Source organism: Tachypleus tridentatus, chromosome 12, assembly GCF_004210375.1.
Source record: "Tachypleus tridentatus isolate NWPU-2018 chromosome 12, ASM421037v1, whole genome shotgun sequence".
Taxonomy (NCBI): domain Eukaryota; kingdom Metazoa; phylum Arthropoda; class Merostomata; order Xiphosura; family Limulidae; genus Tachypleus; species Tachypleus tridentatus.
The window spans coordinates 17446804-17470017 of NC_134836.1; the positions used below are offsets into that span (position 1 = coordinate 17446804).

At 34.0% G+C, this 23214-nt stretch overlaps 1 protein-coding gene across 1 annotated transcript in view; it reads right to left on the reverse strand.

Moving 5' to 3' along the window:
- Positions 1-21443, reverse strand: part of LOC143235012 (uncharacterized) — a 68240-nt gene extending 46797 nt beyond the window's left edge. The window contains exon 1 of the mRNA XM_076472716.1: positions 20924-21443. The gene's annotated coding sequence lies outside the window, so the exon portion shown is untranslated. The remainder of the gene's footprint in view (positions 1-20923) is intronic.
- Positions 21444-23214: the final 1771 nt, after the last annotated feature.

The following is a 23214-nucleotide window of genomic DNA, read 5'->3' on the forward strand; positions in this document are numbered from 1 at the left end:
CTTTAACCATGGTTTCCTTAGAACTGGTTTAAACCACCCTTTAAACTAATATAACATTTATGCATACTTTCATATAAACGTAAGTTCGGGCACTTTTTTGTAAAATAGAATATACTAAAAGTAACCGTTACTATTAAGTAAGTTTATCATATTTTTCGACCAAAAAGAAATAATGAATAGAGAAGAAATGTGGAAATATACATTATCGACTAGAAATATGCGGGTTGTGGGATCAAATCCCCATCAACGAACATGGTCGTCGTTTTGTATGTGATGGTCACTCTCACTATTTGTTGGTACCCCAAGCGTTAGTTGTGTTGATGTTCACCAGTTTCCTTCTCCTAGACTATCAGCGCTAAATTAGGAACGACTAGTGTAGATAGCTCTCGTGCAGCTTTGTGTGAAATTCAAAACAAAGTAAACCAAATATACATTAGTTAATATGCAGACGGAAATTCAACTCCAGTAGCAAAATTAATAGTTCTAACATGCGAGCAGTATAGTCCTTGCAACAGTTAAATACAGTTATTATTACAACTGCCATTCACTAAATTCACACTTTAAAAGTCGTTTATTAATTGAACTTTTTAAAGTATTCTTCCCAACTATTTATTGTTTATGAACGAAATGAATTAGCCATTCGATGTTTTACCAGAGGCAACAGAAAAGAAGATACTTTTTGTTGAATATCGAGTAAAACTTGTCGAGGATTACCTACACTAGCCGTCCCTAACCAATTCTTGAGATTCTCTCTACCAAGAAAGAGTAGGATTGGCCGTTTTCTTATAACGTCTCCCACAACTGAAATAGAAAACTTACTAGGTAACGGGATTGGAATCTGCGACATGCATATTACATGTAGTGTGTCTTAACTATCAGTCCTTACAAAAAAAATTAATTCAAGGTTACATAGTAGCAGTGACAATTAAGCTCTGTTCCATTTTGTTAAATTACTTTTTAAATAAAATAAACTGGTTTGTGTCGTAATTAAAACTCTAAAAAAACATGCATACTTTGTTTCAACAGATATTGTAATGGCAACACTCCAGCTCCAAGTTAGATCTGGAATTCAGTGATAAAAAATAAATACTTTTGTCTGTATTTAGCTGAGAACAAGTCAATTACACTATTGTAAAATATTGTTTTATACTAAAAAGAAATCATAATTTATAAAGTTATTTGTTAGTTATTGATTTAATATTCCTGAGAAAAAAAAAGAGGTAGACCTATAACTATTGTTGGTTTTCTTTTCATTTTGGAAGTCATTAATTTGATTATCTGAATATTCCTGAAAACTAATTTAATTTATTTATTTCGGCATTTCATCCCAGCTGTAGAACAGTTACTAGCATAAATGTTACTCTCATAACGCATCAACAGCCCCAAAGTGCGTAGCAGAATTTTGAGGGGTTCACAATCTGGCAGGCTTACCACGAAGCTATATGTCAACCTCGAAAAAGGAGGTAAGACGATTGTTGGAGGCTGACTTTATCTACCGTTGAAACCCTTTGCCGTACTAATGAAGATTCTCGAGAAAAAGAAGGTAGACCATATGCTGGATATCGAAATGTGTTTAATATATATTTTGTTTCGGTTGTGATAAAGGTATTGGAAAAATGCAGCTCTCAACTCAGAGGAATTTCTAAAACGATAATTAATTTCAAGGAAAGAACAATGGGGAGATAGTTGATTTGAAAATTAGAATATAAACTTTTCATTCATTAGAGTTCAAGTAGGGTTTCGAACAATAAACGTCTTTTGTTTTTATCGAAAAACCCAAAGCTTCTAATGTTTCAAGTACGTTTTATTCTTTTATGTCAGGTGGGTGATCCGTATGTTGTACCATATGACGGTTTTATTTATTTTAAAATATTAGATCTCACGAACTAAAATTATTTCACGAGTGTTATTGGCCCTTTAGAAACTGGAAATACACTATTTTGATGATGTGATGGGTTGGGCGTGACCTGTGATTAGTGTGATGGAGTGTGAAACCGAATATTCGTGTTTTGCGAGTCGCGCTATGCAATTGAAAACTGTGATAAGCCAGAAGAATGATAGATAAATCTCGTTATTTGATCAAACAAAGGTTACCTAACAAACTGATGATGGATACTATTGATCAGCTACCTGTAAAGTATTTACATTGGTGATATAAGCAAGTATTATATATCCTGCCTTGTAACTTAACTACCATTAATATTATCGTATCTCTCGTTGCCAGAAACATCATACATCGCGGAGAAATTCCTGTGAAATGATTATTAATAGCAAGTTGTAATTGCTTAAAACTTAAAAAGTCAAACGTTTCAAACTGTCAGAAGTATTTTCAGACTCATGAAAAAATACTCGCAGTCTATAACTTAATGGGTCTTAGTCCTAGTAATAGATATACTAAAAACTGAAAGGCAAAAGGTAAGCTTTTGAATGTCCGTTTTCCATTAAATTCTCGCACCACTTTGATACAACGTTCAGTATCAAAGATGTGGCTCTGTGTTCAAAATGGTTTGTTTGTAGTTAAGTACAAAGCCGCACAATGAGCTATATGTACTGTGCCCGTCACGGGTATCGAAATCTCATTTTTTGAGTTATAAGTCAACAAACTTATCGCTGTACCACTGGCCGTATTCGCAATATTAAAAAAAAGTACCTCTTATTAGTAATTTCAAAATTATTTTACTCTAAAACATAGGATACCAAAAACATCATCAATTGTATATCACGGGATGTTTTAAGGTTCCACAAAGAATAATAACACTTCTAGGAACAGAAGTTGTTTTCGTCTGCACCAAACATTTAACAACATAACCATTCGCCAGTTTTAGTTATAATACCCAAGCGTCTTTTCCAGCCCCTACTCCTCCCTCCAGCTCTTTCACCCACTCAAGCCCTCTTTTTTTATTGTTATTAATGAATGTATCCTATTTCTTGCACAGTCAACGAATGGCTATAAGGCACAATTCCACTCCTCCATCTGTCGGTCTTTTGATCTTGACACGGGAACATAATCTAAAGTCTGCTCAATTATTACATTGCCGTAACCCAACATCGATCTCAAGCCCGTTGATGAAAGCTGTTTTTTAGCCAACCCCAGCCAGATGTTACTGTCTACTAGCCTGTCAATCACTCTGAAGGACCATGCCACGCGGGCTACAATTATTCTTTAGCTAGCGGTCTTAGGAATGAGGTTGAAACACTTTAATAACACGAGTCAGAGTGAAATTGTTCGTACTGCCGACCAAAGTTGCTCTTCCTCACACTTGTACACATTTTTGTGGCAGGGTTTGAGCGAAGGGTATACAAGTGCGTGTTTGTTTTTGAATTTCGCCCAAAACTACACGAGAGCTATCTGCGCTAGCTGTCCCTAATTTAGTAGTGTAAGACTAGAGGGAAGGCACCTAGTCATCACCACCAACCGCCAACTCTTGGGCTACTATTTTACCAACGAATAGTGGGATTGACCATCACATTATAACGCCCCCACGGGTGAAAGGGCGAGCATGTTTGGTGCGACCGGGATTCGAACCCATGACCCTCAGATTACGAGTCGAACGCCTTAACCCACCTGGCTATGCCGGGCCATATACAAGTCTAATTCTTAAAGTAACGAACATTCTAATTTGTACTAAGTCTAAGTCTTTCTTTCTCTTTATTGAAGTAATTTGTGTTTTTCTTCATTTCATATTCTATACTTTTCTATACGATGCAGTAGTAAACAACTTCTCCATACGTATGGGAAAACGATTATGCAAATAATGTTGTACGGAATACCTTTATACACATACGCACATAGGAGTGTAGATATACAGGATTCTTGTAAAATTCCTTGGTGAATTCGAATATTTAAAATCAGACTCTCTTTATGTAATATGACTTATGGACCTCTTATGCCTGGGATTCTGTTAACCTTCATTCCTATATATCACGACACAAGACTGATCAAACAAAAATATTATCTACGAATAGGAATTCGTTGATCATATAGGTGGAAACAGGATTTGCCTGTTGTGTGCCACTTCGTATCAGTTGTACAGTGGTAAAATGTTTTGTAGCGAAGCGTAAATTAAACCCTAACAAATTTCCTGCCATTAGATTGTACATGCGCATGAAGGTTGCATCCAAAGCATTTCTTTCGTATATAATCACCAGCCAACTTTCATTTAACTTCATATAACCAACGAATATATATGACACATAAAAGTACAATCATTATATTGTCTGTAATTTATATATAGTATTTCCACGAAATAAAATATATTTTAATATATTATTCGTGTACATTTACTTATTAATTTACTTATTTGTTGTTAAGAACAAAGCTACATAATGGACTATCTGTGCTGTGCCCACCACGGGGATAGACACACTCGAGCTTTAGTCTTATAAGCTCTAAGACTTATCATTGAGCTATAGGGAAAGGAGGCGTGTGCATTAGTAGATTACCATTTTATATGTTTAGTAGGTCTGATATTTTCAAAAACAACATTTTAAACACATTAGTTTACTCATAATTAAACATTCTATGTCTGCAATTCAAGTTTACATAATAATTTCATGTAATAATTCTAACCAAACAAAATATAGGGGCATTGCTCCAGTCCGTTCTGATCCCACTACATTACTGGCACAGAGGGTAATAAAGCTTTCATCAACTTACATGAATGTAGATTAATCTACATTTCCTTCAATTGATTAAAATAACATTCACTGTTTACACATCTTATTCAGATAAATATTTATTTATATTTTAGAAATAAAATATAACTCCGGTATTTTCTGTAACTTCAAAACAAATTCGCTAATATAAGGTATAACATTATATTTTTGTCAATGTCAAATAAAATGATATTTTCGAAATGACTGGAACAAGTTTTTCATACTTGTTTTCAAAATAATTGGTTTACGTCCAACGTATTAGATATTAATTTCACACCAACATTATATCATAATTAATTTAAGGTCGGTTAATCCTTGCTTGAATTTGGAAGAAACACTTTTTATGTTTAATTGTTTTTTGTGAAATCACGTGATATGTTGGAAACAGTGGCCAATGCTCTGAAACTTCCTGTGATTAATTGTAGGAAGAGGTGGAGCTTGAAGTGAACTCCGCAATTACACGTGTTCTTGAACCTAAATATTAATAACAGTTTGTTAGGGCTGGGAACTCCTGCGTATGGATTACATGACGATGATGTCAGACGAAAGAGAAGAGAGATGATAAATTTTGCGATTAAAAACTCGTTATATGTTATGGTTTGACTTAAAATGTAGGAGAAAATCTAATTCACAGTTTACTTCTTGACACACCTAAAATAACAAAATGTAACTACAACTTTAGTTCGTATATTAAACTGGAATTATGGATATTGTTAAACAATAGAATAGCTAGACTTGCTTCTGCTTGGTGTCCTGTTATAGACGTTTAGGGCTAACTTTTATACAGTAAATTATTATAAATAAACATAAGGTTCGTTAAAGAAATATTCAGCAGTTTCTCAGATTTTACTTGTTGTCCATCGTAAACTCAAGAAATCTAACCCAAAATATTGCATTGGGTTTTTCTTTTAATTTGATATAATTATTTACTATAAACATATACGCAATTGCTTTTGAATTCCCAACTACAAATTACTAATTTGACTTAAAGTAAATAGAGTAACATGAATGTATGGATATCTTTCTCTAATTTCACTTCGATAGTCTTATCATTTCTTCAGTTGAATTAAACAGATACTTTCATTATAATATATTTTAGTTAATACTTACCTAACAGTTCGTAACACCCTAACTCATTATACAGCCATGATTGATCAGCCTTTCTCTTAACTATACCCTACAACTATAAATAAGTATGTTAAACAATGAATATGTAGATTCTTTAGATAAATGTCAATAGTAACATCTATCAATGCAAGTAGCCGCGGTCTGGTGGATTATAATTTGCCGCTTCCTTGCCGGAAAGGAAATATTGGTTTGAATTTAGAACGAAGTAGGTATGCTATATTGCCCTAAAGGTTTTTCTATCGACTTCAATCTTTACTGTAATGTATGATATGTTACGTTGTTCATGACCCACGCTCCCCTTCGCGTTACGTAAGTTTTGAATGACCCCTGACAATACTGCTATGATGCTTCAACACAATAGTTGTATTGTCAAAGAAAGACGAGAGGTTTCAGACGTCAAAACAGGACTCTCCTTCCGTCTCCCTTAAAATTTTCACCAAAAGTTTAATAAAAACTACATCTACCACAATGCAATTTGTTCAGCCACTGAACCACTGAAATATCCACCCATCAAGAATATTATACACTCTCTGGGTGACCCTATTATCACAGTACGAATTAAGAAGAATTTGAAGCTACTCAGTTAACACCCGAGTCCAGCGAGAAAATTAAAATGAAACCGTGGGCCGTAACATCCACTAAAATAATATGCTATAATATTAAACGAAACTATTTTATAACACATTAATGCATTTACTTATCGTATATATCTGTGTGGGTGTGTTATGAGCTAGTTATGTGGCCGTATTTAAATCTTGAAATGTAAATAAATTTAATAATTTCATGTTAAAATATAACCCCGAGTACGCTTATTTACATAGTCAGTGTGATAGCTAAATGGAAAACATGCACCAAACCGGTAAAGTACCTTGTAGAACAGGCATGTTTGTTTTGGTTTAGTAAAAGGCATTCACGCTGTTTCTGTCTCTGGGAATTGAACCTCTAATTGTAGCATTACATATGATCTCATCTACAACGCTGAGCCTCCGAGAGGCGTTTACGTATGTTGAAACGTGCTTTTGAGCTCATTACTTTTTCTTTGATTATAACCTACACAATAACCAATTTACAAAGGTTATAAGAAAAAAATTATTTAGCCCCATTGGGTGTCAAGCATTTTACTTTTCTCAAAGATATAGTTCTACATATAGTTCAAATAATTTTTATTTTATTTTAAGCACAAAGCTATATAACATATGACACGTATACGGACTTACAACACCAGAAACATGGTTTCGATACCTGTGGTGAACATAGCACATACATCCCATTGTGTAGCTATGTGCTTAAATTGAAACAAACAAAACACGACGCTACACATCGGACCATCAGTGCTCAGCCCGTCACGGGTTTTGAAACCTGATTTTTAGCGTTGTAAGTCGTTTACCGTTGAGTCATTGTGGATATGGTTCGAATGCCCTGATTCTGACTTTTGTACAATATTCATTTTTATGTCTACGGAAGGGTATGATAGAATTTAAAGCCTCCGCTCAGATTCAGACTTACGTAGGATAACAGAGTCTGATTTCAGTTTAATGTTCTGTATTAAAACACTGACATTCCAAATACATCTGATAAAAATGAAGGTTAACGCTTACAAGTTTTAGTTAGATAATATAATTTAAGGTTTCCAATCATCGCATTATAACTTTGTAAAAAAGTGTTTTCCTAGCATCTATAGAACGCTTTTCGATTTGACTTTGTGGCACAGCACAGCCAGGTGATTAAGGCACTCGACTCGTAATCTGAAAGTCGCGGGTTAGGATCCACGTCACACCAAACATGGTTGCTCTTTCAGCCGTGGGAACGTTATAATGTGACAGTCAGTCCCACTATTCGTTAGTAAAAGAGTAACCCAAGAGTTGGCGGTGGGTGGTGGTGACTAGCTTCCTTTCCTCTAGTCTTACACTGCTAAATTAGGGACGGCTAACGCAGATAGCCGTCATGTGGGTTTGCACGAAATTCAAACCTTTTAAATTTTTATATTTTATCCAGTTAATTTGATTATGCAGCAACAAGAAATGTTAAATTTTAGTGTTTATGTTTTTGATAAGACGGTTTCTTATGTAAACTGTCAGTACTATACTTTTGATTGTACGTGCGAAAGACAGTGATTTTCACAAATGCAAACTAGACACACTTGTGTAGTATTCTATTTTTCATAAGCGATAATATGGGCGCTTCCACAAGTTAACTATTCCCGAATATAGAATCATTGTGTACATAAAAATGTGTAAAAAATATACTTCATCGCTTTTATGCAACAGACTGATAATTATACAAAAACAATCTATAAACAGTACTTTCAAAAGTTGTTTTAAGGCAGGTTCATGGGCCTGGTATGGCCTAGCGCGTTAAAGCGTGCACTTCGTAATCTGAGGGTCGCGGGTTCGCGCCCGAGTCGCGACAAAACATGCTCGCCCTCCCAGCCGTGGGGGCGTTATAATGTGACGGTCAATCCCACTTTTCATTGGTAAAAGCGTAGCCCAAGAGTTAGCGGTGGGTGGTGATGACTAGCTGCCTTCCCTCTAGTCTTACACTGCTAAATTAGGGACGGCTAACACAGATAGCCCTCGAGTAACTTTGTGCGAAATTCTGAAACAAACAAGCAGCTTTGAGGAATAATTAACTCTAACCGTCAATCTTCAGTGCACAAAAACTCTACCAAGGTAGTATGCAGCTGTTAGCAGTTATGTGAAAATTCTCAATACATTAGATCAAATTGTTTTTTGTGCTTATATCGGAAATTCCCTTGCGAACTCAACATTTAAAGCCATATACAGAAGAGACAAATTTTCTGACCAAAGTGGGAAATAAACTGAAACTCATTATATCAGATAAATCAAGAGCATGCATTCACAAACAACGCCGTTGATGACAAATCAACATACAGAATACCGTAGCTCATAGATTAAAATGAATTAATGTTTGAGAAAGAACAGGATGAATCATGTCAAATGTTCGTAAAATATGATGAAGTTGGAAAATGACGATAATATTAAAAGTACCTTAAGCATGTCGTGCTTTATGAAATGAGGTTCGTTTTGAATTTCGCTTAAAGCTACACGAGGACTATCTGCGCTAGCCGTCCCTAATTTAGCAGTGTAAGACTAGAGGGAGGGCAGCTAGTCATCACCACCAACTGCTAACTCTTGGGCTACTCTTTTACCAACGAATAGTGGGATTGACCGTCACATTATGACGTCCCCATGGCTAACAGGGCGAGCATGTATGGTGTGACGGGCGTTCGAACCCGCGACCCTCAGCTTACGAATCGAGTGCCTTAACCACCTGGCCATGCCGGACCTATGAAATTAGGAACGTCTTATCAATGAATATCAAATTCTCTGTTTTTAATGGTAAAGATAAATGTAGAAAGAACAAGAGCACCGTAATTACGTCAGATATTAGATATTAAAACTGAGTGATATTTAGTACTTAATATACACAGTCGGACATACTTTGCACTACACAGGGTCTCAAACGGCCAGGTCAAAGACTAAGTTTCGCTTCGCTTGTTCTTCGTGGGTATTTGTGTATGTTGAATTTTTAAATACCCAGGAGGGTCAAGTGCACAAGACCTCTTCCTCTATCCCTAGCTTTCATGTCGGCTACTATTATGTTGTTGTTGTAGTGCTTTTGAGCCAGAGTATCCCACAGTACTCCGGCCCTTTTCAGGGCAATGTCCATGTTTTGTCTTGATTTGCCATTTTTTTTTTCCTTTATCTATTTACAATTTTTCCCTCTTTTATTTTATTTTTATTTTTTCACTTTTATTCTTATATATATATATATAATTTTTTAAATTTTTTTTCCATATATAATTATCGAAAAAAATAATAATAATAAAATAAATATTATACCAGTTTTAAGCGTCTAGTGCGTGGTGGCCAGCTTGATTTATATTTCTTAAATATATATTCATAGGAGAGAGGTACTTAGGACTATGTTCATCTTGTACGTAGTAACTGTCGAGATCACAATCATTTATATGCCAATTTTTACTAAAATAATTTAGTGCATTAAGCAAGAGTCTTACAGATATTGTTTCTATGTTTGCATACTTGTGCATGAATGTGGATGGACTAAAGTTTCAAGCTGTCTCATCTCTAATTTTGAATTTCTGACCAAAGAAATAACAACCATTCAAAACCATTCGTCGTCTTCGCATGTGCTGTACCATGAAGTTCTAAACATATTCAACGCCACATTATGGCATGTTAACTATTAAGCACGCTTGTTCATGTGAAACCAGAAAGTCTTGACAGGTAAACGTACAATTATTTTTTAAAGAAATGATACAATTGAAAAACAAAACAAAACATGAAACTAACTTTAGTCAGCTGAGTCAGATACTGAAAGTAAATAAATACCTCATAAAAATTAGACATAAGAACGAACAATAACTGTCTTGCAGCAAAAAAAGTTTATCAGAACGATTCATTATAAACAACACCATTATAGTGCCCTAAACCAAACCTTATCATTCTACCGAAGATTATTTGTTCGAAATTCCAAATATGTACGTTTATATTAGTTTGAACATTCCATCATTATGTACACATTACAGCACTTGAGTCCGTAGTAACACATGACAATAAAACGGCTTGTGAAGTTGCAGTGTCTAGCGGATTAGTGTTTGGAAGACACTCTTGAAAGTGAAACTGTTCAGCGAACTGAACTGTATTTATAACGTTGATTGGTTCAGATTTAGGATGAAAGGATTGGTTGTAACACTAGTTTCGAAGGTTCGTCTTCTGACGATTATCATACAGATTTGTAATAAAGCAAACGTATGAAGACACACGGCCAATACAATCTGCTTGATACACTGTGCTTAACAGGAGTAATAGTTTAGGAACGTTCCCCTTTCTTTAGTTGTGACTGTGTAATCCAAACTATCACATATTTTTAGCAGATGTGTGCACTATACTGAACCCTTACTTTGCATAGCAAATTTAAAGGCAATCCATTAGGAAATACACAAGATATAAAATCTCTAATTTTGATTAAATTTGTTCCTATTTTTGATAGAAAAACATAATTCTTTAATTTTTTGTTTCAAATTTTGCATACTTACAGATCTTTACAACCTCCAATTAGATGTCAAATTGGGTGTAAGTGAAACGTCACGTGAGCTTCACTTAAGAATAAAAGTGGACAGTTTTTAGTTTTTTTATCATTCGGTGCAAAGATGGTTCATTTAGAGGAGCCAAACTATGAGATGAAAGAACATGCAAATACACAAGTACTGGTTAGGCCAAGCAAACTAGGTTAGCAGTTTCTAGCTCATGTTTTAAAAAGGATCATGCAGGTGGAAGATTATTATTAAATATTCATTGCCAACTTTCAAACACATATTTGCCAATGTTATGAAATTCCCCTAATTAAAGAATGTTACGTACTAAGTCATAAGACAAGTTTCCGATTTATTAGGTTATGTATTACAAGTTCAATAGCCTGAAATTTTAATTTTAACTTAAAAGTTAATTGAATTTCGATATGTATCAAATTTACGATATTTGCCAGCAAGAAGGATAAACACAATTTTCCTTCTTAACACAAATATATTTTAATATAGAAACAACAATAAAATTTATAACAACAGTTATTACAAATATTGGTTTATATAAAAGAGTTTTACAAACTTAAAAACTATAATGAGTCTTCTATCTGGTCTGACACTGAATATTCTACCGACGGTCCAGGTCTACAAAAGGCAAATTAATTCTGGGTTGATATTATTACATCTCGCTTAAGCTAGCTAGCTTGGCTAGTTTCCGGCCACTTATAAGCTTACATTTTACCGACGAAGACTTTTAATGTTCTCATAGAAATACTAACGTCAAAAGTTAATTCACTGAAGTTTGTAATGTTCGAAATCTATAAACGTTTTTGGTCAAATATCTGTAGTTATTCGATTAATAAGGGTTTGTCACAATTATAGCTTCCGAAGCTTACAGTATACTGATTTTAGCGATCAAACAATATAAAACTGTTCTGTCTCTCTGTTTCTAAGCTTTAAGGCGAGATTCTAGAACGTTCAACAATGTTTGAAGACATGCTAGTGCTTTCGTAAACCATGTATTATCGATTCTTATTCTGAAGGATCTTCTACAAATTTAGAGAACAGGTGGGACTTGTGCAATACACACCTAATAATATGCATCACACGCATCAAACAGAAACAAATGTAGACATTAAAATAAATGTATAACATTAAATCAGTTACAAAAAAAAGTTTAGCATCACGTGATAGTAGCTTAAGCAATTAGCATAAACAATGATGCTTGATACAGCTGTACCATGTGCATGCGGGTGATGACAAAATTCCATAGCATTACCACAAAGGAAGCTATTAACACTGTTTAAAAAGGGAACATTAACACCACAGATTTTAAAGAATCTGGTTCGAGCTGTAAAGTAAAGGTCTATTCCGAATAATAGGGTTGCGATCTTAAAGCTAATGTTGGTTACTATCGATTATAAATTCTTACTTGCTGTGGTTTGTTTGTGTTGGTGTGTACTGACAAAAAGCTATATCTGATCAAACACCTGTTAGTTCTGAAAAAAGAAAAATAGGTGCGACCAAAAATGGATTGAGCATACGACTTAAAGGAATGAAATAAAAAATGGGTGGCTAAATTAGTAGCTACATTTATAGCATTCTTAAGAAGTTTACAGCAAATATTCATTCATTAGTTAGACAGGTCGCGCATTTGTATTTTACACACCATCATGCGCTAAACTGAACAAAAAATGCGGCCTGGCTAATTAATGAATGAATGTTTGATGTAAACATCTTATCAATGCTATAAGCGTAGTTGACAGTTTGACCGCCAATTGTGATTTCATTTTTTAAGTCGGGCGTCAATCCTATTTTGGCAGCATCTTTGTTTATGTTTTCACACCTAAAATGTTTTTGATTAGGTCAATATCTACTTTTGGCGTTCCGAATTAGTAGTAACTGAACGTATGTGATTAACTCTTGTCGCTTTTAGGTGCGCTAATACTCAGTTCAACAGAGATCAAGTTTGAACCTAATAGAGAACCAGATAATACTATATATTTATTCAATTATTTATCATTATAAGGTAAATCATTAACTCAGCTTAGTTTCTCCTTTTATTCACTCATTGAGTATATTTCGTCCTTTTAATTACTCAAACAGTAGATTTTGATCCTTTTGATTACTCAAAAAACATATTTTGTCCTTTTAATTCTAAATCCATGCTCCCCGATAAGGTAGTGATAAGTTTTACGACTTACAATAATAAAATCCAGGGTTAAATTCCTCGATGTGGTTACAACAGATAACCCTAAGAGTTTTACTCTAAAACAAACAAATTTGTATTTATTTAAGATAAACAAATAAACACAAACAAGTAACATTTAATGAAGACTGTTTTATTATTTGTAAATTTATTCTTATTGTCTAATCACTTTGAAACATTGATTAATTGAGTTTCTATTAAAATTTCATATTCAGACGAGATGACTCACTAAGATTCGACAAAAAGCAACAAAACAGTATAAATTACAACAGTGTGAGTTATACTAAAATAATTTGCATAGGGTATAAATAATTGTATAGGTTGTTTTTTGCAATTGATTTATCTATTTGCTCATTTCTCTTCTCTCTCTATATCTGCACAATTGTTTTAATTTTCTACCTGTCTATAGCCTAAAACAAGACATGTTAAAGACGGAATACTTTCAAAGCGTATGCGTCAGACTTGTAATCACTAACGTATCTCAATCAAGATAAGTTTTTCGCCAACTCATTTTTATTTTGCGCCAACTCCGATAAGCCCAAGGTGGTACATTACACGTACGTGATAATGATGGCACAGAAAAATCCACTGATAAAAACGCATAGCCTGAAGGGTGGGTTTGTTCTGCGTCTAGTGATTGGATATTAACAAACCAGAACCTACTGCGCATGTTTTAGAGACAAAACCTCGCTGACTGTAAAAGACATTCAGCTCTAATCATTTAAATTATCTAATTACCACCTTGCTGGTTCTAGCCTATAATTAAGAACTGAACAACTACTTATAAGGCGACAAAACCTATTTAAATTTAAAAGACCCCGGAGAAACTATGATATAATTAAAGCGCTAGAAAAATTACCTAGTCGCTATTTTTTTTATTTAATACCCACCTGCGATTACGTGATGTAATACAGTGTACTGCTCTAACACTAAAAAAACGTCAGCAAAACCTGTTTATTATCCCTTGTAGTCTGTAATAACAGCAATCAAGTTTTGATCAGATAATCACCAGAGGATGTGGAAAGCCCAACAATGTCCCAATAGTTTAAGCATACAGAGGTTGACTACGTTGAATTAAAATGATTTTGGAGCCTCGTCACATCTTTACCCTCTATGTCGCCACATCCAGTTATACAATAACCCTGCAGCGCAGTTTATTTCAATTGCTAAATGTTTCTTTGTGAGATAGTCATATTCAAAGCGCACCATACCTCCTCTCTGATTTCCATAGTTTAGCAAGTGTAAGAGAAGGATTGTTTCTCAGAGCCGTTTTAAAAATTCGATCACACACGATACAAAGGCCCCTAATACGGCAACTTGAACAGAACTTCTTTCTTTTAAATAATACAATTATTTGTTTCATTCTCAAGTTACCTCAGGAATGTGATGGTTAAACAAATAAGGCGAAGAAGCAGCCTTTGCACATGATATTTGTGTTACGTTTCCGGATAGAGAACCGTCTTAATTATTTTGCTTACGGCTTGTTTGTTTGTTTTTGAATTTTGCGCAAAGCTACATGAGAGCTATCTGCGCTAGCCGTCCCTAATTTAGCAGTGTAAGACTAGAGAGAGGGCAGCTAGTCATCACCACCCACTCCTAACTCTTGGGCTACATTTTTACCAACGAATATTGGGATTGACCAAACATTATAACGTTCCCACGGCTGAAAGGGCGAGCATGTTTGGTGCGACCCTCAGATTACGAGTTGAACGCCTTAACCTACCTGGCCTTTGCCAGGACGGCTTTTGTCAGAGAACCTTTATATTTGTAGATCCTTACTTGGTTTAAGACGTCGCGCTTTGCTTTACTCGCTTGGGATACAACTTGTTGCAGGTCTCTTTCTTGACAGTTCTAGTGCACCAACTATATTTCTTTGTTTTACGAAATTACTAGGTACAAAGAAAGTATGAATCTGGACATATCCTTATACCCTTTTCTATACCCTTGTGGGTTTTGTGCTTAGTTCCCTGCATTCTGTCTTTAACATATTTTTACAACTTTTATAAACATTTGCTCATCCATTTATTTGTTGTCATTATTAGAATTATTTTTGTAAATATTAGAATTAATACTTTGTATATTATTTACCCATTACTTGTGTTTCTTTATTTTTGAAACTGTATTTAACAAATAGCATTGAAACGTATTTGGCTTATTTATGAAGTTCAGTTCTGAGGGCCTTTCCCATACAAAATTCGATTACAGCCCTTAAAAGTGTTTACCCTTAATCCATTACCCCATCTTAAAGAAGTAAACTTCCCTGATTGGGATGAATAGTTAAGTTCTGCGTATATGTATATTTTGCCTCGGAATTGGCTGGTAATACCTTACCCAAAGCAATCAATTTATAGTGACATCACGCTACTTATGAAAAGCGAAATAATTCCAAAATATTGTTCTGATGCACGTTCTACTGCAACTTTATGTCCGCTGTATTTGCCACGTGACTTGCTCATTTGAATATTGAAAATCATTTTGATACAACGTGATCGACCTTTTATATAAACTTCAATAAACATACAAATAGAAAACAGAGAACATCGTCCCCCTTTTTCTGTTTTGTTGAAGTTATCGCATCAAATATTGGCGTGTAATAATGTGACATATATATTATTAGATATACTTCAAATATCCTTCAAGCAGGTTTTGCGTAGGTAAGGTGTCTAACGTTTTTGTGTTATGAGTAATAACTGGACAACTGATAAACAGTTAATCACCAGCCTTGACTCTACAACTGTGTTGACAAACAGGTTGGATGGATTACGGAATAGGGGCGTTTCTCATGGGTTAAGTTATAAGTCGCAGCTCAGTACTTCCATCAAACATCACGTGATTTCTAAGAAGCCTAGATAAAGTACAAAGATATGGGCAAAAATATTAATGTATTCGTATAATACAATGCATTTATAAAATTGTGTAATAAAAATTAGTAGCAGAATTGTATTGCCACTTGACAGAGAAGTAAGTGTTGAAGCAGACGATCAACTAGTACTATGTTGGAACTTGTTGATAGTAAAAGATTTTTTTATGAGAATAAAGTTTCTAATTGAAAATATCGAATATGTCCACAAGTGTGGTTTAAAACCGATTTGTTCATCTTTCCAGCGTCGATTATCTGAAGCTACATTGTTAACTCATTACAAAACTATGGCTGCATAACCGTATGTGGTTAGTATACATTCTCATAAAACTTCATAAGGAACGAGATTAAAATCTATTGTAAATAAATATTTATGTAACGTTGTTTGTTTGTTTTGAAGCTACTCGAAGGCTATCTGCACTAGCCGTCCCTAATTTAGCTGTGTAAAACCACATAGAGGGAAGGCAACTAATCATCATCACTCACCGCCAACTTTGGGCTACTCTTTTACCAACGAATAGTGGGATTGACCGTAACATTATAACGCCTCCACGGCTGAAAGAGCGAGCATGTTTGGTGCGACGGGAATTCGAACCCGCGCCCCTCGGATTACGAGTCAAACGCCGTAACACGCTTTTACGAGTCATCACTCGTTTAGCCCAAGAGTGATGGTGGGTGGTGATGACTAGCTGCCTTCCCTCTAGTCTTACACTGCTAAATTAGGGACGGCTAGCACAGACAGCCCTCGAGTAGCTTTGTGCGAAATTCAAAAACATACAAACAATAGTCTTGGAGGAAAATCACGCTGGTCTAACTGAAGTGTTCACCGTGAGATAATGAATTATTTTAGCATTATAAGCTCGTAAACTTTCCGCTGTCACACCCTGGATGTATGTTAACAATATATATTGCATATTTAATGCTAAAAATATTCATCAATAATACTTTCAACGTATTTTAGAATTATTTACTTGAAAAATATATTTTAAATTCTCCATTGAAAAAATAAAATATAGGAACTATATAATAACATCAACTAAAGAACTTATTTTTGGATTGAGAAAAAATGTATATAATTAGTAATGAACAACTTTCTAAACAAATTTCACATTTAAAAAATCTAAACAATACCATTTTTAATGTGGACAAAATAATACCATATTAAGAGCTAATTTAATTTTTAAATAACACATTGGTATAAGTATGGTTTATTAGTTAAATTATTTTTTTAATCATAATATTTAGGTTATTTTGGCAAGAGCTTACAATTTTGTGACCTAAATAACAGTAGTGTCCCTGGATTATAGTCATAATTTACTTTATTCTATTTCTGGAGAATATTCCTTGATAATCGGACGTTATTATAATTATTATTTACATTTAGTAGTTCCTTAAAGTGGATATTATATACAAATGAATTTCTAACTTGCAAGATTCGTAGCTTTTATAATTTATTCACAACAATGTCTTTAAAACATAAAACGTAAATGTACATATATATGATAAGATGACTTTTTATGTCTATTAATGGTTTTAAAGTTGATTCATGTAACGTTTACAATGATGAAAGTCAATACTTTGAATATGACTTTATCTAAGAAATATAAATTATTTTTAAAACAGATAGATTAACAAATTCTCTTATGCAAACAATTTAAAAATTGCCTTTTAATTTCCTATAATATAACTAATATATACTTTACAAGTTATAATAATGAAAACTCTCAAGTATTTAAACCAATCGACTCTTTCAATAACTCAACAGTCGCAGATAAAATCATTACAGAAAACAGAACGATAAAAGTTTTATTACACGTATCATCAATTTGATCTTTCCTAAGTGTAAAATTAGCATAAGTAGTTTTTCAAACACTTTAAATGACTGAAAAAGCAGTTTATGAAAGTAAAATTTCATCTGCTTAATCTGAATATATTAAAGCTATAACATCTGCAGAAGTTCTGTTTCTCCTGTTTAAGACATATAAGTCATTTATAAATAGCGAAATGTACAACGAGTCCTAAAATAGAGCCATATTTAATTATACTTTCATTATTAACATAACTTTTAATTTTCTTTCCTAATTTTTAGTAGCTTACTTACTTTAGCATTTTAGCCTTTTATTATTACCATTCATTTTCTCTATTGACTGTTTATACAATACAAAGTCAAAGGTGTTTTGTTTCTTTTTCTCGTCTAAGAAGGTGATTAGAAAACTTGTACAGAAAATACAAGCCAACTCTGATAGTGTATTTTCTATACTCATGTTTTTTTTTTTCTAAACCCAATTTGGTTATCAGAGAATATGTTGAAAACTTACTAGAAAAATCTTAGATAATACTGACAAAGAAATAGGTTGGTAATTTTCTAGTATTTAATATCACCTCCTTCGTATGCAGGGGTTGCTAGAGCTATTTCTAAAATATTCAGAAAGATTCCTTCCAAACGTGATAAATGTGCATAAGATTCCTTTAAGCTCCTGCTATATACTTTTAATCCAAATATTATTAGCTCTAGCAACTTTCCTAGAGACTAACTGCTTTGTCTCTTCTTTAACATCAGTTTCAAATAAATATTCAGGAAGAAAGCTTTATACATTATTTTAGCAGAATCACGTTTATTAGAAAAATATTCATTAAGATTACCAGGAAACAATACTTTTACCATTCCCATGTTACATATATTGAAGTTGTTTAATAGTGCAGACTGAACTTTTTCCAATCATAACTGACATTTTTATCTAGGCCTTCATTATGAAAATTACTTTTATTTTGAATCAACTGCACATTTAATTTACGATTTATCATTGTTTTAGCGGATTTTTTCCTAAGTCATCATTTTAATAACCCAGGTTTTTTCTCTTACTAATTTTGAAACAATAATTATGCCGATCTTATAATTATATTCTTTATGCAAACTTACTTTGTTACTTTTATAAAATAAATTTTAATTTCCTTCCATAACTTGCTGAATTTAAAAGTGTAGTTCTGGTCCAAGATTTTAGTTTTCTCCGCTTGTTTTTGCGATTTACTCTTACTTTCGATTTATATATATTCGTTTAACATACTTATAAAATATTCAAAATGCTAAACTCGCATCTCTCTGGTTTTTATGTTTCCAATGTTTTCCTTCTATTTTCCTTTGCATATTTTGACTCTTTCTAAACCTCAGATCAGTATTACCACTCACATTTAATTTTTTTTGAAAGTTTCTAAATACTCTCTATTTCATTTCATTACAACTAGATGATTCAAATACGTTTTCAAAACTTCATTGATAGAGCGGAAAGTCTGTGGACTTACAACACTAGAAATCGGGTTTCGATATGGTGGGAAGAGCACTGATAACCCATCATGTAGCTTTGTCCTTTCTTTTTTTTACTAACTCTTACAAGTATTATTATTTTAATTGATATTTAATCACCTATTATAATTAGGTACCTATTATCATGATGTTTAATCACCTGTTATAATTATGTACCTATTATCAATGTAATTTATTAGCTAATTCCTCGTAAATATCAGAATTACAAGTTCAAGAGTTCTGTAAGTCACAACTAAAAAATCTCAACACTTTTTATTTTAAAATATAAATCCAGGAAATAACTTGTTTTCAAATATGTATTATATCCTTCAGTATAACAATGTGACATATTTTAACCAGAAGTACGATATCAGGTTTCAAATAAGTTAAATTGAAAAACGCTACAAAATTATCGATATTTTTTCTTATTCTTCTTATATTTCCTTGAATTTTTTTTTTATATTATTTCTCAAGTTATAAGTTGATAAGGACAAACATAATCTGAGCGCTTTCGAGATGTGGACATTTTTTCAGTGGCAAACAGTTTACCCCTGAAGAAGAAATGCCTATCTTTCGAAAGCTCTCGGAAAATCAGAGTTTTTATCATTTTGTATCAAGACTTACTGAACCTACGTACTTTTCTGACATCATGAACTCATTTTATAAGTTCCTTTTACTTCCTCATACAAAATTATCACCAACTTTATAATTTATATTCGTCATTTTGATCATTTTTCATTCCATAATTTATTTCAGTGTTTGAACCATGCTCAATTCGTACATATAAACATAAGCTTCTTCTAAGTCAATGGACTTGTACAAATCGTCTTCTATTTTATATTACACGCCGTTACATTCGTTTCTTGTAGTTAAGCACAAAGCTACATAAAGAGCTCTTTGATGTCTGCCCGCCACGGATATCGAAACCCGATTTCTAGCGTTGTAAGTCCGCAGGCATATCGTTGTGCCACTGGAAGACTTCTAAAAGCTATTAGCGCTCAAAATGAAGCTAACTAGCAGCTTAAAAGCTAGGAATTACCACATTAAATGCACGTTTTTGATTATTCTGTCAAAGCAGAAAGAATTTGTGGGTCCATGACAGCTTTAGTTACAATACCATAAGAGCATATAAGTCACACCAAAACAAAATTATGACTGATACAACAATTCATTCTAATTATTTCCTGGGTCTTCCTATGAATAATGTCATGCTAAAACCCACATTTCTCTGGTATAATAGTACACCAAGAGTTATTGTGACGGTGGGTGTTAATTAACTGCCTTCTCTTTGGTGTATTACTTTTCAATTACGAACAGCTGGCATAAATTATCTTCGAATAGATTTGCTCGCAATTCAACAAATAAACAAAATATTGTAATGATATCAGCCCCTGATGAAAACAATTAAATTATATATATATCCGAATTCAAAATATCTATGATCAACCCATCAATATACCTGTCTGACGAAACGACCAATTATTTCTTACAAGCCACACGGTTCACTCTAATACTTTGCATTTCCTATGGCTTTCAGTGAATGGAAGTAAACCATAATAGAGTTTAGTATTTCCATTCGTTTATCTATCTAATCAGTATCTTTGTATTAATAAAACCTGAAGAGCATAATAAGGACCGAAACAATTAAGAGAAAAGTTTATATTTTCAAAAACGTGTTTTATAAAACTTTGTTTAATTTCCTACCTTTTACTAGCGTTTCTCACTTTGATTAGTTTGACAACAAAGAGCAGAGCTTCCTAACTGAAGGATCGCTTCAGCAGAATGATGCCTGAAACTTTCCAGTTCAACGATGGTACCTCGGACGAGTTGTCGTCTTAGTTCTCAAGCCGCAACAGTCAAACTTACTTTACATTTACTTGAATCTTCATAAACAGAAAGAAAAAAATCCACGTCCCAGAAATGTTGACAGCGATGGATTTGTTATCGTAGCTGCGAGTCAGCCTTACTTTAACTGTGGAAGTGAAGGATCAGACACGTCTGGCGAGCGCTACACAAATATCGACCATCTCTCGCTCCACACAGCCAGCCTGCCGTCTGTCAAGCGGCTCGTGCGCATGCCTCAGTCACGTTTTTCTCGCACTCTGCCCGGCCTTCCTGTCACACTCCTTTTCTCTAACCGTCTGAATACAGACCAAGGCGTCAAACGAAGATTTATGCTGACACGGATAGTAGGCTGATAGCCCCTGGCAGGTTTGGCGCTATCTTGTATTTTATGAAAGGCCCAATCTTGGAACAACGTTAAATGTAATAAAGTTTTGCTCACGTAGAAAACAGCTAGTTCTGGCAGTATATTAACTTTACAAATGGCGAGTGAAGATAGTTTTAGCACTTCAAGTTTCTATAGTTGGTAAAAGATTATAAACAAGTAAACAAATAAGAGTTAAGTGTACTCACGTGTTAATTGTTTAGAGATTCATTAGATTATAAGTACTCGTGTGTATTACATCATAAAACTTGCTTGATGAAAATGTCATTTCTTCTGTTAAAGCGCAGATAACCCACGAGTAGCTTTGCGCGAAATTCAAAAACAAACAAACTATTGCTAAAATGTAATAGGAAGTATGATTATTAATGTATCTGATAAGTATTCAAGCTGATTAAAATTAACTTTCAACACCTTATTAATATTTCATATTTCTGAGCACAAAAATATAAGTTTTTAAATCTACGAAAACAGCCCGTAATAGCCAGGTGGTTAAGGCACTCGACTCGTAATCTGAAGGTTACGGGTTCGAATCTCAGTCATACCAAACATGCTTGCCCTCTCAGCAGTGGGGGGCGCTATATGTGACGGTCAACCCCACTATTCATTAAAAAAAGAGGAACAGCTACTGCAGATAGCCCTCGAATAGCTTCGCGCGAAATTCAAAAATTAGAAAAATATATGTTTTGTTTGAAGTTAAGCACAAAGCTACATAACTGGCTATCAATGCTCTGCCCACCACAGGTATCGAAACCCGGTTGTTTGCGTTGTAAGTCCGCAGACATACCGATGTTAATGGACCGAGCGATTAGTGTGTCCGGTCTGTGGATCCTAGGACGCATGGTTATCATCTCACTGCCCCACCAAACAAGCTCTAGACTTTGGGATCGGGGGTACTATAACGGTAACAGTCAGATAAAAGTAGTGATAGATACAGTTGACTAGCTAAGTGCCTTCGCTTTAATCTCCAAATTAAAAGTTAGGGAAGGATATGCGCTGATAGCCCTTGGTGTAGTTTTGTGTGAAAATCCTATAACAGATGAACAATTTGTTGTTGTTGTTTTTTTATTTACAAACAACATTTCAAATGTTTACAGCTGTGATAATTAAAGTCGAAGAAATAATCGAAAATAATACTAGAAAATCCATCAAATACCAACGTATTAGTTACTTAAGCTTTCTAAGCACGTATACGTGTATAATTTAAATCATTATTGGACAAGTATTATGTGTATGTGCCCGCTTATAACGAGACTGATTATCAACAAACATGGCATGTACTCTTAAAACTCCCTCCGAACGCCTCCTTTCAGGTCTTTCCCGTGAGTTGAAAGAATATGTCAGTTAGTATTTCAATAAAGAGTTTGGACTCGAATAATGATTGACGTGATTTTAACAATTACAGTAAGGCGGCGGTATTATATGAAGAGACAAAATGGAGTGTGTGTGAGAGTGTGTTTAAGTGAAGCCACATCAGACTATCTGTTTGTCCACCGAGGAAAAAGGTAACGTGTCCATCCTCCATAGATACGTTTGTAAGTGTTCATCAAGCATTAGAAGTAAAATTCATATATAATAATAGTTGAAGATTAAATTGAAGACATCACGTCGTTACTCAAACAGAAGATGTTGCATTCTCGTTCCTTAGTATAATGCGGTTCATCAGATTTGTTATGAATGTTACATAAATATTCCTTGTTTTTCACTCCAATAAAAGGTCCATGCGGTTCACCAAGTTTCTTTTCAGTGAGAAAGGATCAGTGTTTTATTT